A 14,204-nucleotide genomic window follows, 5' to 3' on the forward strand; every position below is an offset into this window, starting at 1 on the left:
GTTCCCAATGGAGAGACCATGGTACTGTACTTTGTTCTAAAGTGTGTTGGAAATTGCAAGGAGAAGGATTCGAGTTTGAATTTAGGATGTTAAACATTAGCGGGTGTGATTTAATCTTGGGAATGGACCAGATTGATTTAGTGGCACCAATAGTGTTACACACTAGACCACATAGTATCACATTCATGAGGGAAAATAGGATGGTGACTATCACTGGTTACCAAGAACCATAGTCTTTGGGTCTAGCCAATTCGCAAACTATTCGTGGGCTTTTACGAAGAAGTGGGTGCAACTGGGTGGCCCAAATTTGACATGTGGAATCAGTTGGGTCCAATAGTCCCGAAACCATTCCTGCTCCTGTTGAAGCTTTGCTAGACAAAATTTACTAATGTTTTTAAGGAGCCCAATTCACTACCACCCTCTCGTTCATGTGATCATGCTATTGAACTCAGTCACGGATCAGGCCCAGCAAATCAAAGGCTTTATAGGTATTCACATGAGCAAATGTTATTGAAAAGATTATAAATGAAATGCTTGAGGCCCAACTGTGAGGCCCAGTGGTTCCCCTTTTGGTTCTCCGGTCATTCTGGTGAAAAAGAAAGATTGAACATGGAGATTATGTGTCGACTATCGTAAGCTCAACGACATTACAATTAAAAACAAGTATCCAATTTCTGTGGTGGAAGATTTGCTTGATGAGCTCAATGGGGCGCACTATTTCTCTAAATTGGATTTGCGATCGGGGTACCATCAAATTAGAATGAAGGAAGGTCATGAGCATAAAACATCTTTCAAGACTCATCATGGTCTATGAGAGTTCACTGTTATGCCTTTTGTCTTGACAAATGCCCCGGCAACCTTTCAATCTTTAATGCACAATATTTTCGGTCCCTACCTTAGAAAATTTGTGTTGGTTTTTTTTGACAATATCCTAATCTATAGCAGAAATCTTCGAGAACATTTGCATCATTTGCAATTAGTGTTTCAGCTCTTGGTAACTCACCAGCTTTATGCTAAACACTCAAAATGTAGCTTTGCTCAAGATAAAGTTGAATATTTGGGACATGTTATAATGGGTGATGGTGTGAGCACCGATAGTGCAAAAATAGATGCAATGGTGAGATGGCCACTACCAAAATGCATTAAAGGATTGTGTGGGTTCCTTGGATTAACCGGGTATTACAGGCATTTCAGAATGGTGGCTTCCTATGGAATACTGAAGCATCTTTGGATTTTGAAGCCCTGAAACATGCCATGACCCATGCCGTGACCCATGCTCCTATGTTAGCCCTTCCCGATTTTAATTTTCCTTTCATTGTGGATGTTGATGCAAGTGGGAGCAATATTGTCACAGAATAATAAGCCTATTGCTTTCATGAGTAAAGCTTTGAGCTCGAAACATCTGGGCTTATCAACATACGAAAAAGAGCTAATTGCTCTATTGTTAGCTGTAGAAAAATGAAGGCATTACCTCCAGCACGCTCACATTGTGATTAAAACAGATCACTTTATCTTGAAGTTTCTCAGAGATCAACGCATCACTACTTCATTACAACATAAAGGGGTAACCAAATTGATGGGATTAAGCTATGAAATACATTACCGACGGGGGAAAGAAAAAATTGTAGCAGATGCGTTGTCTCGAAGAGGTGAGGAAGCCAAAGAAGGTGATCTAGTGGGCTCATGTATGGGTTTGTGTGTTTCAGAACCTAAATGGATACAAGATGTAATTGAGAGTTATGATGGTGATATTGAAGTCCAAACATTGATGACTAAACTCAGTTTAAACCCGAAAGCAGTGGCTGAAATAACCTTACAATCAGGTATGTTGAGGTTTTAAGGAAAAGTGTGGATTGGAAATCAAATGAATCTTATTGGAAATCAAATGAATCTTAGGCCAAAATTGATTCAAGACATGCATTCAACAGCATGGGGAAGGCATTCCGGAGTACATGCCACTTACAAAAGACTCAAATTAGTATTTTATTGGCCAAAGATGTTACAGTATATGAAGCTAGCAGTCTAAGAATGCGAAGTTTGCCAACAAAACAAGGGTGAAAGTTGTGCTTACCCTAGTTTGCTACAACCATTACCAATTCCAAATAGGGCTTGGGAGCACATTTTTATGGATTTCATCGAAGGCTTACCTAAATCACAAGGAAAAAATGTCATCTTAGTAGTAATTGATCGATTTACTAAGTGTGGACACCTTATAAGCCTATCTCGTCCTTACAATGTATCTCAGATTGCCCAAGTATTTTTGGATCAGGCGTGCAAGCTACATGGAGTACCCTGCTCAATTGTGCCGGATAGGGATCCTGTTTTTATGAGTCTGTTTTGGCAAGAGTTGTTTAAAAATCTGCAAGTTCAACTCAAGTTAAGTTCTGCCCATCATCCATAAACGGATGGACAAACAGAGAGGTTGAATAGGTATTTAAAATCATACCTGAGGTGTATAACGGGACAGAAACCAAAGGAATGGTGCAAATGGCTTCCTTTAGGTGAATTTTGGTACAACACCTATTTTCAATCAGCTATCGGAATGACACCATTTCAAGCATTTTGTGGATACTAGCCTCCACAACTAACATTTGACAGTTGAATTAGTGGACCAATTGCTGAAAAAAGGCCGATAGTAAGCAAGCAACTCAAGGAAAATTTGGTCAAAGCTCAGTCCCGTATGAAATAATATGCAGATAGCAAAAGAAGTGAGCGAGAATTCGAAGTGGGAGATTTGGTGTTCATCAAACTACAACCCTATCGACAAACATCAGTAGCAATAAGAAAAAATCTCAAGTTGGCTTCTAAGTTCTTTGGTCCTTACCCGGTAATTAAGAAGATTGGACAAGTGGCGTATGAACTTCAATTGCCCAGCGAATCCAGAATTCATACAGTGTTCCACGTCTCCCAATTGAAGAAGGAGATTGGACCCAATGTTTTTCCCATAAAAGAGACTCCTTTATGCATCCCGGATGGTCAGCTCATAGCGGAACCCATTGCGATTCTTGATCGGCTCATGGCGAAAAAAGAGAAATTGGGCGGTGACTCAAGTTCTTGTACAGTGGGCTAATCTAGCTCCAGAAGATGCAACATGGGAAGATTACACTTCCTTCACTGCACAATTTCCAAATTGCAACCTTGATTTAACAAGGTTCTTAAACAGGAATGGGATGTAGCGGATCTTAAATTACGCTAAGTTAAAGGAGACGAATTAAATGTTATTGGGCTTAATATGTTAATGGGTCATTAGTCACTCTTTTTGGGTATTAGCAATATTCCTAAAGCTGGCCCATTATATGGCCCAGCACGTGTCCAGTCCTTTTATTTGTATTCGGATATTTTCCTGTGTAGGTGTCCTCTTGTTATTAGTCTAGTACACATAGCTAGTTAGGAGTAAAGGGTAAACATTATATATAAGTAGTAGTAGCATTGTAAGAGGTATCTAATGAATGAAATACCCTATTTGATATTTTCTGCAATTTCTTTTTGTTCTTTATAATTTTCAGTAGCTGTTTTGCTACAAAGCTAAGTATTGAACAAGAACTTATGAAATTGTTAACTAGATGTACTGTGCTCTGTGTGATAATCATAATTCGAATGCCTTAAGCAATTATAACTATATGGGAGCACGATCCACAAATTACGCCCTCATAATGTCCATTAATTATCCATCATTATGGCTGAATAACGTCTGGAGGAGATCTTTGGATCTTCTATAATGGTTGAACCTCAACCTTATCCTACCCGATCGATCCTTTCTCCGGTGCCAAGACTTTGTTCCCTGATGGTCCAAGGCTCTCGCTGTCCGGTCACAGGAACTAGACCGGGCACCCTTTCTGTTGACTCGTGCCTGACCTATCCCTGTTGTCACGTGTCAGTGCTCGAGTTGTCCACTACTCTATTTCAGATTTCACCGCATACAAAAATTAAGTTTTATATTATAGTGAAGTTCCCTTTCTATTTGTGTACCATTTTTACACCAGCCAGTGTGAAATATTAGAGTTTAGACATAATTCAACTCGTTCATTTAGTCTAACATAATGTGAGCAATTCTGTTACGCCCTATTTTGAACGGGTCCAAGATAGTTTGCAACTTCACGGTTCTTCTAACTGGTTTTAAAAGGGTTAGAGTCGCCACCTAAGTTTTAAGGAAAAATAGGAAATCTATATGTATTTGTGTGTCTACTCCATTTTTAGTCCACGAAATCTATAAGATTCTAGATAAGAGTTTTATTTACCCCGAGGGGAAGGTATTAAGCATCCCTCAGAGCCTGCCCGAAGACAGTCCTTAGACTTAGTTTAACTAAACACTAGAGGGGGATTATCTATCTGTTTATCATTATTATTACCTGTTTTCAAAATGTTAAGACTTCATGAAAAGCTACACTTGGTGATGATATACTAAGTATATACAATGTATAAAAATGTATTTATATCAAGTATAAAGTATTCATAAAGAATATATAAAAGAGTATAAAGAGAATGTACCTCGTAAGTATAAAAATATATCTGTTAATACAAAGAGTGTATATGTATGTTAGTGTAAAGAATGTATAACTAAATTAAGAATATATATAAAAAAGAGAATCAGGTGTGCGTAGTTCTTGCAGATAAGATATAAGAAGAGGTGCTGATTGAAGGCGGAGTTTTGCAAGTACTCCGATAGACGGCAGAAGGGTGTGTTGTAAGCACGGGGCTTTGAAAATTATCCAGGAAGAGACCAATCATAGGCTCAGAGCTTGGACAATACTATGGCCAGGCTGCCGAGAAGAAGGATGTCAACCGTAGATGGAGCCTTGACATTACTCCAGTACACTGACAAGTTTGTTATAGAGGAGAAGGTCGGATGTTGGCAGAGCTTTGACACTACTCTGCATCTATTGGCATGGTTGGCTATGAGGAAATGTCAACGTCAGCGGACCTTTAAAAATAATCCGCGTCCGCTGGCTAGGTGATTAGAGGGGATGCCGACCTTTACGGAGTTTCGAAAAATACTCCGCGCCCATCTGTAAGATTGCAATAATTGGGTACCAAACTATTTGCGGAGCTTTGACATTACTCCTTGTTAGTTGGCACGATTATTGTATAGTTGAGGCGGGAAGAATTTACATGTGTTGAACCCTTGGGGTTGAAAAATAAACACCGACAAGTCAAAGTTCCATGGCCTGCTATGCTTGGGAGAAGAAGAAAAGCTTATATCCCAGATTTTGGGACCAAAGCCAGGTGATGGTAGGGGTAAGGCTGGTATTGACACTATTGGGTTTTGGATTTCAAGGGGTTGATTAATGCTCTTAGAAGCCTTTTTGGAGAGCGTCTTTGAACTGCTCCAAAATAATTGTCCCAGTTTTTTTTTTCCGGTGAATTATTTTGAAACAGTGGGGAGACCGAACCCTTGTGTAGGGTTGCCTACGTATCTTGTCAGGACAAGAATCAGGTCAGACGTAGTTCGGGCATATACGGAATTGTATGTGATTTGTATGAATTGGTGGTTGTATGGGAAAAACGTAAGGCTCTATACAAGAGTTTGCATATGGAAAAAGTGTGTTCCAGAGATGGTAAGAATGTACAAGACCGTTTTGTATTAAAAAGAATGGTAAAATCAAAACAATGGTAAAAAGACCGGAAATGGGTATGAAAAATAATGTGATTGTGACGGTGGTCGTAAAGACCAAAAAATGGGTGTGAGGGTTTGGAAAGGTTCCAAGCTCAACATAAGTCAACCAAAATTGTCTGATAAAGCAGACGAGACGGAAGAAGGTATGTCTAGTATATATATACAACTAAAGAATGTCTAATAAATTCAGTACGTAAAACAAATAAAGAATATGTAAGATGCAAAGAACATGTAGAAAATAAAGAATGTGTGACAAATAAAGAATGAAATTAATCCGACTAGAGAAGCGATCAAAATTATACATACAACGGTCTAAGAATTCTAAGAGTAGATTCACCTAAGTTGATAAAGAATATTCGGACAACTGCGAGATGGCAAGTAGTAAGACTAGCCCACCAATCTTTGAAACTAAGGAGTTTGAAAAAGGTTCGGAGGAGCGCAAAGCACAACTCGCGTGTACAATGTGTATGTGTACGGCCAAAGACTCAATTGAAAATGCGAGGACAGCATAAAGAAAGCAGTAACATGTAATGTCTTCAAACAAATAAGGAACACAAGTTTGGCTTTACTCGCGTCCTTTCAAAGATAATATTGTAGCAGTTCACGATATATATTACAAGTAATAATAATAAAAGCAAATAAATAATCACATATCCCTCAAGTGCCCACTTAAACTATGTCTGTTATGGTCAAAACCCAGGTAAATCCCTAGCAGAGTCGCCATTCTGTTGCGCCCTATTTTGAACGGGTCCAAGATAGTTTGCAACTTCACGGTTCTTCTAACTGGTTTTAAAAGGGTTAGAGTCGCCACCTAATTTTTAAGGAAAAATAGGAAACCTATATGTATTTGTGTGTCTACTCCATTTTTAGTCCACTAAACCTATAAGATTCTAGATAAGGGTTTTATTTACCCCGAGGGTAAGGTATTAAGCATCCCTCAGAACCTACCCGAAGACAGTCCTTAGACTTAGTTTAACTAAACACTACAGGGGTATTATCTATCTGTTTATCATTATTATTACCTGTTTTCAAAATGTTAAGACTTCATGAAAAGCTACACTAGGTGATGATATACTAAGTATATACAGTGTATAAAAATGTATTTATATCAAGTATAAAGTATTCATAAAGAATGTATAGTAAAAAAGAATATATAAAAGAGTATAAAGAGAATGTACCTCGTAAGTATAAAAATATATCTGTTAATACAAAGAGTGTATATATATGTTAGTGTAAAGAATGTATAACTAAATTAAGAATATATATAAAAAAAATGTTAGACTATGTAAAAAATAAATATATCAAAGATATAAAGAATGTGCGTCTATGTAATGGACGTCTATGTATATTAAAAGAATGTATGTATATTAAACATATAAAGGACATATTTCAAGTGTAAAAGAGTGTACGTCAAACCTAAAATGTATAAAGAATTGTATAACTAGGTATATTAGTGCATAAAGAATGTAAAAAATAATTTACGAATATTCATTGGTGTAAAGATTTTATATAACGAAATTATTCAGAAAAGTGAAGTTTATTTGACTTGTTTCTACCGTTTAGTTAAAAAGAGTGTTTGTTTAATGAATATCCTATCAAAAGAATAAGGAACAAAATAATTGTAAAAAGTATTGGTAAAAAATAAGTATAAGGAATTGCGGATAAAGAATGAATGAAAATGTGTAATGCCTCTAAAGAATAAAAGATTTGTAAATCGGCGACTTAATATTTGCCTAGCGTCAAAAATGTGGATTTAAGTTAATTAAAATATGTATTAGTGTACATGAAACAATATAAAATGTAAGTTGTATTAAGAGTGTATAAAGAATATAAAATAAAGGATGGAATAGTATTTTTGCCTAATCGTCAAAAGTGTGAATTTATTTAACAAAGTATTTATACCAAGTCAATTTAATCTAGTTATGAAAGTATTGACGGCCTAAGTCTTACCTAAAGCGAATGACAATTTTAAGTTTAACAAACAAGGCGACAAGTAAATAAATGTATCAACCCATCTTTCCAAAAATAAAGTTTCCACTATACTATGAGTTTATGTTTTGTACAGTTATAAAAAATGCGGAAAGTAAATACAAACAATGATTCGATGAAGTCTTCGGGTTCCTTCCGAGTGTCGTCTTCGGGATGTATCTTCGGGTACCTGTATAAACACTTAGTAAAAGTGTTAGTAAGATAATAATTAACTATCGAATGAATTAAAGAAATAATGAATAAACTTAAAATAAAAAACCCGTCTTTTGTACATGGGAGGCCTTGGAAATCGACGGAAATTTCTTCACCGGCCATTTGGGTTTAGTATTCGCCCAAATGAATTTAACTAAATGCGATAAAAAAAGGTAACAGTACCATTGACCGCCAAAAGTATTTTTTCGGGCACAAAGCCAACATTTATTTAGTAAAAGAAATGTAAAATCAGTCCGAATACCGATAGTAAGAGCGGGCAGTAGCAACGTAACAAACCAACAGAACCCAAGCCAAATTATCAAAAGAAGAACAATTTACATAGGCAAAAAATGGAGACAATTAGCATCAGTAATAGAGGTCACCGGAGTTCGTAATAAAATGACGGGAAATTGTACTAAACCAGTCCAACAATAGGAATCAAACAAATACATATACGAAAATAATATATTAAAAAAAAGACACAGAATAGGGGAGGGGCTGTTTGGGGTCTTTTGGTTTGTGGTGTCATTTGTGGTGGAGTGTTTAGTTGCTGGCCAGAGCTCCGCCAGTGATGGAGATGGGCGGCCTTTTAGGGACTAGTGGTGGAGGCTGTTTAGTTAGAGGTGTTGTCGTGGTGTTGATGGAGAGAAAGGAAGATGAAGTGGTGGGAGGCGGCGTCACTGCCAGTGGTGGTGGTGTTTCGTTCGTGGCCGGAGCTCCGGCGTTTGCTGGTAGGCGAAGAAGCGGACGAAGGGGAAGCAAAAAGGTTGGGTTGGCTGTTCGTTAGTGTTGTTGAGATGGTGAGGATAACAGATCTGTTGGTGGCGGTTTAGCGGTGGTTTACGGTGGTTGATGGTGGCGGTTTGGTTGCTGGCACCGGAGCAGCGAAGGAGACGAGGACGAGAGGGAGTAGTGAGGATGTGCGGTTGCTGGTTGTGGTTTCGTGGTGGGTTTCTGCCGGAGCTCCGTCGGTGGGAGTTTGTCGGGATTGGCTTGGCAGTGGAGAGAGGTGTTGCGGAGGGAGTAGAAGGTGACGAAGTGGCGGGGCAATGGTGGTTGATGGAGGTGTTGTCATGGTGGTGTGGTTGGGAGACGAATAAAAGAGGTGTGGGGGTGGTTTGGTGCGTCGCCGGAGCTCCGAGCTCCGGCGTGGTGGCGGCGGCGGCGGCGGCGGCTGGAAAGAGGAGTGAGGGGAGAGAAAAAAAATGTTTAGGTTTTAGAAGAGAGGAAAAAAAATCTGAGTGTTCAAGTGTTGTGTGTGTGTCCAATAATTAAACTAACCCATCCCTTTTCTTATAATATAAACAAACACCCCCTTTTATCGAAAAAATAATTATCTTCCCTCTCTTGTCCCCTTTACCCCTTTTAACCCTTATGTAAAAATACAATAACCAATGGATCAAGAACCCAACTCATCACCTCAAATGTCAACTTTTAAAAAGGCGACGAGACCTTAACTTGATCGAATTTTTGTTCTGCGTTTAAAAATTAATTGCTCCGATTTTCTCTGCACTGACGGACTGTACTAAAATATAGTTAATTAATACATGTGTAAGTATAAAATATAAATATTAATGTGTAAGATATGAAAATATATTGCTATAAAATTAAGAAACAATTATTAATTGCACAAAAATGGTAGTATTACGTTGTACATGTGTAAAATAACGATTCTTGCAAAATGACAGTAAATTGATAAAATTCCTAATATAAGGATAATCATCAATAAATTATCGAAAAATGTAAAAATGTGTAAAAAATGTATTTCTAGTTCTTTAACGAATCAGGGCCCCCCAAAACGTTAATTTTAAGCACGTCGAGCCAAAATTAGGTGTCAACAATGACATGTGGAGGCTTTACTCGATCGGAAGTCATATTACACTCTAATGGGTCGTTTGATACGCGTGATAAGATGGGTTATCTCGGAATTAAGTTTGGAATAAAATTTATACCTTGTTTGGTTGAAGGTATAAATTTATCCCGGGATAAAATTATACCTTTAACCAAACAAGGTATAAATTTTATCTCAAACTCAGGCATGAATATTCCATTTTATCCCATCAACGTCGATATTATTTTATCCCACCTCCCAGGTGGGATAAATTAATCCCAAAATTATAATCCCAGGACTATAATCTTGAAATAATTTAATCTGCGTACCAAACGAACCCTAAGGCTAAAAAGAAGGATAAAATAAGTAGATAATCAATTATAGACCTAAAAAGAATAACCTACTCCCTGGATGAAGAAAAAGATGTAAATAGTAAGTATTAATATTTTCCACCCGCAGACTCCAACCTTTGGCTACTATTGCGAGCACGCCATCTGAGCACCAAGAGAATGTACGACTTAAAAATTCATAAAACTATTTGATGCGGTTATATATTCTTCGTTATTTTAATTTCATAGACATACTCTCATATTACTACTTATTAAATAGACCACTTGCACTTAAAAACCTAAACTTGTTTATTCTCGTTCGATTAATTTTTGATTAATTTTTCTTTAAAATTTTTGGAGTTTCTCTAATAGACATATTTAAGGCTTTCGATATTCCGTTTAATCGGAGTACACATTGAAAATTCCGTTTGCTTTAGTTCTACAAATCCGTTGGTTATCCATTAGTAATCTGTTTGTTAAATTATGGGTCATTCTTTTCTGCAAAATTACCAACGGATTCTCAATATCCACTGGTAATTAGCCCATGCTTCCATCCCCAAATTACGTGCTACATCTTTTAACAATATTTACTAACGGCAATGATTCACTTATCTCATGTTATTTGTTCTTACAAATCGATCTTTGCTTAGAAATTAATCAATATTTGTTATGTTGTGAGCCCCCTGTGATTGGCGAAGCGAGGGGCCGAAGGCAACGACGAGCTTCCGAAAAGTAGTTTGTCTTCTTGGAGAATAGCTTGGAGGGATTTCTACTAATTTTAGTGTTTTTCATAGTCTATATATACATGACTTTTCTCACAATTATGTATCCTGTAAATACATTTTTCATTGTGAATAATAAGAGTTGGGAGTTGGTGACAATCCTGATTTTCTTCTCCTAGAGGATTTCCACGTTAAAATTGTATTTTATTTTTCATTACTCTTGCTTTAAAATCTCGTTGTCTCATAACAACATTTACTGGGCTTAGCTCTCCCTCTTTACTCTTTAGGGCCAAAGCCAAACGGTTACTCCTTAATTCGTACTAGTTTATTACTTTTAATTCCGATATAATTTCGCATCTCTCTTACTTTATTTCCTATTTTAATTTGCTCTATCTTAAGGCAAGTAAATCGAAATAGATCAAAAGAAGTTATGTATACTAAATTAAAAATAATAATAATTAAAGTTTAAAACCTGGTACTCATTAGAAATGGAATAAGATCAAAGGAGGGTCTAAATTCAAATATACTTGAAAGAATTCTCAAGTTTAAAAGAAATTAAACTGTAATGAAGAATTTGTAACATCTTATAATCTATAAGAAAATAAATAAACCAAGAAGTACTAGATCAAGGATTTTATGATCCAAATAAGTCACCAAGAGAAAGTTAGACACCAAGAGAAAGTTAGACTTTTTAATAGCTTGATCTATATATGGCGTTATATATCCATATTCTTTTATAAGCAACTTGGATAATAAAGTAAGCCTCGGCCTCAGGCAAGTGGGTATATAAATTAGAAGCCAGTGCATTAGTTCTATTTTATTAGGTATATATATAAGAATTTTCTATAGTTTACTTTAAAACATGTGTGCATTATATTGTATTAGCGTCCATGCAAATAATAATATGCTGAGCACCACCAACAAATTATCAAAATCCGGTTCTTGTTCGACAAGCATACATTAATTTGAACACTTCCATGCCCTATTGTAACTACAAAACCTTACTGGTTTCATCTTTTGAATTTCAATATAGTGCAAAAGTTTTGTCCTTTCTGTCTGATTTCTATGACATTATTAAGAAAAATAGCAGATCAGGTTACTATCGAATACGTATTACTTTTAGGAAAATATAAGATGTAAAGCTCAGTCAATAAAAATTGTCTAAGCACTTAGCTTCCTCATGTGCGATAGACAGTAGCAAATTCATGATTGATATAAAATTGGATACTGAAAATATATATACTCACTATTGAAAGGTAAAAGAATGGCTGATCGAAATCATCACGTGCGATAGACCAAAGCGAATCCATAATTTAAATTTTATAGGTTCACTTTTAAGATTTTAATAATAAAATTACCATATTTTTAAAATCATGAGTTCAAACATATATTGAGATTTTAGTGTATTTTTATACATAAAGTTATTCTCACCTCGAAATTATTGAATTCTGATAAATATGGTGACAAGTATTTTTTTTTCTTCATTTTCCTAATAAATCTTTTAATGAGTGGGTCATTATATTGATCTTTATCGAATCTAGTGAAGCGAGAATTTATTTTCCTGTACCTAATCCTGCTCCCTCTCTTAGAGCCTGTTTGGATGAACTTAAAAAATGCAGCTTATAAGCCAAAAAAAAAAATGTGGGGTAGCCAATTTTTTTTTTTTTGGATTATAAGTTATTTTCAGTTTATAAGCTGTTTTAGACAAGCTAAGCCAAACGGGCCCAATTATTTTTTTTGGGCTTATTTTAAGCACAAAATGACTTATAAGCTGGCCAGCCGAACACTAAAAAAAATTGAAAACAGCTTATAAGTTGCTGAAAGCAACTTATAAGCTAAGCCAAACGGGCTCTTAGTCAACTCCTCCTTCAAAGAATTATTATTATTATATTAAAAAATTTCTAGAAAAAGATATCATCAAAAGACAAGAAGCACAAAAGACTAACAAATGAATTAGTTGGAGAGAGTACCCCATTTCCTGGAAGAAGGCATTGATTAAAGAATCCAAATACTGAGTGGAAAATTTCTATATAAGCCCCAATTATTTTCCCAATAGAATGTTGAAACCAGAGAAGCATTAATTGAAGTGGTGAACTGATATCCAGGAACAGTCAAGACTACCACCACAACAACAGCAAAGTACAAAGTAATTAACATGGAAGAGATAAAGAAGGGGGCATGGTCTCCTGAAGAAGACCAAAAATTGAAAGCTTATATCACGAGATATGGCATTTGGAATTGGAACCTCATGCCCAAATTTGCAGGTCCCAGCACTAATATAAACCTTGTTTGATTTATTTCAAATTTAATCCCATCTAGCTATGATCATGGTTAATGAAACTATACTTGTTAAACGTTTGAATCTTTGGACACTTAATTCCTACTCAGATGTCCACGTGCATTTAAGCATTAATTATTTTTGTACTTAATTTGTCTGTTCAACTTTGATCATGGTTGCAGGGCTTTCAAGAACGGGGAAAAGTTGTAGACTTCGATGGATGAATTATCTTCGTCCTGATGTAAAGAGAGGACCCTTCAGTATGGAAGAAGTCGAAACAGTCATCAAAATGTATCAAGAACTCGGAAACAGGTAAGAAGTCCTAGCTTTAGGAATATTACCTATATGTATAATCTTCACTTCTATTAGCTATTAATTAAAACACCTCAGTTACGTTCTTGATATATCAAATTATCCTATGTTCAAAATAATTTAGGTGTGCATCTAAGAAAATTTCCTTGTGTTAATAATCCAGATGGTCAGCTATAGCTGAAAAATTGCCTGGAAGAACGGACAACGAAGTTAAAAACTTCTTCCACACACACGTAAAGAAGCATCTGGGAATGAAAAAAGAGGTCCCAGTGAAGTCAAGACGCAAAGGGTGGAGAAAAGTGACAAGAAAGAAACCGGCAAATCTCAAGAAAAACGTCCATTATTTTTGGCTACTGGCCCGACGGATTATAATCCAATGATAGGAACATACAGTAACAACAGTAGTTTGATGATATCACCCGGTGGTTCTTCATCCTGCAGCAGCATTATTACATTTGACGAAAGCCAAAGGATGAATGTGGATCAACCAATCATTGAAATGGAAAACACGGTCATCTTGGAGAGCAATCCTGAAATTCATCAGTCAGATAGTTTGAGCATTGAATCGTTGGATCAGTTCGATACGAATTCATTCTGGCTTCATCTACTTAATGATGCCGACCGTCTTATTTTATGATGGATCGACATCGAATTATAACCTATATGTGCCGCGTCCGACTTTGGTTTCACCTCACCAATTGCTAAATGTCAGAAGAGATTTTGACAGTTGAGTAATATATACGAGAATATGTGATACTTTATTTTCAAATGAAGTGTTATAATAGAAGAAGCGGATTATACGAGGAGAGGACTGATATCTGTTAGATGACATAAGTTGTACCATGTCCAAAAATCATAAAAGATTAATAAGACGTTTTGTTTTGGTAGAAAGTCCATTAATTCTTAAAAGATTAGCGGTGCTTGTACTGTTTATGAC

The 14,204-nt window shown here is 36.2% G+C and overlaps 1 long non-coding RNA gene and 1 pseudogene across 1 annotated transcript; one reads left to right on the forward strand and one right to left on the reverse strand.

Annotated features, from left to right (window-relative positions):
- Positions 1-1,417: 1,417 nt before the first annotated feature.
- On the reverse strand, positions 1,418-3,470 carry LOC132611122 (uncharacterized). Its single transcript, XR_009571466.1, has 2 exons — positions 2,447-3,470; positions 1,418-2,359 (listed from the first exon to the last, which is right to left on the reverse strand). It is a non-coding gene; the product is annotated as an uncharacterized LOC132611122 (long non-coding RNA).
- A 9,293-nt stretch (positions 3,471-12,763) lies between these two features.
- Positions 12,764-13,940, forward strand: LOC132610881 (transcription factor MYB4-like; annotated as a pseudogene).
- Positions 13,941-14,204: the final 264 nt, after the last annotated feature.

Source organism: Lycium barbarum, chromosome 9 (assembly GCF_019175385.1).
Source record: "Lycium barbarum isolate Lr01 chromosome 9, ASM1917538v2, whole genome shotgun sequence".
NCBI lineage: Eukaryota > Viridiplantae > Streptophyta > Magnoliopsida > Solanales > Solanaceae > Lycium > Lycium barbarum.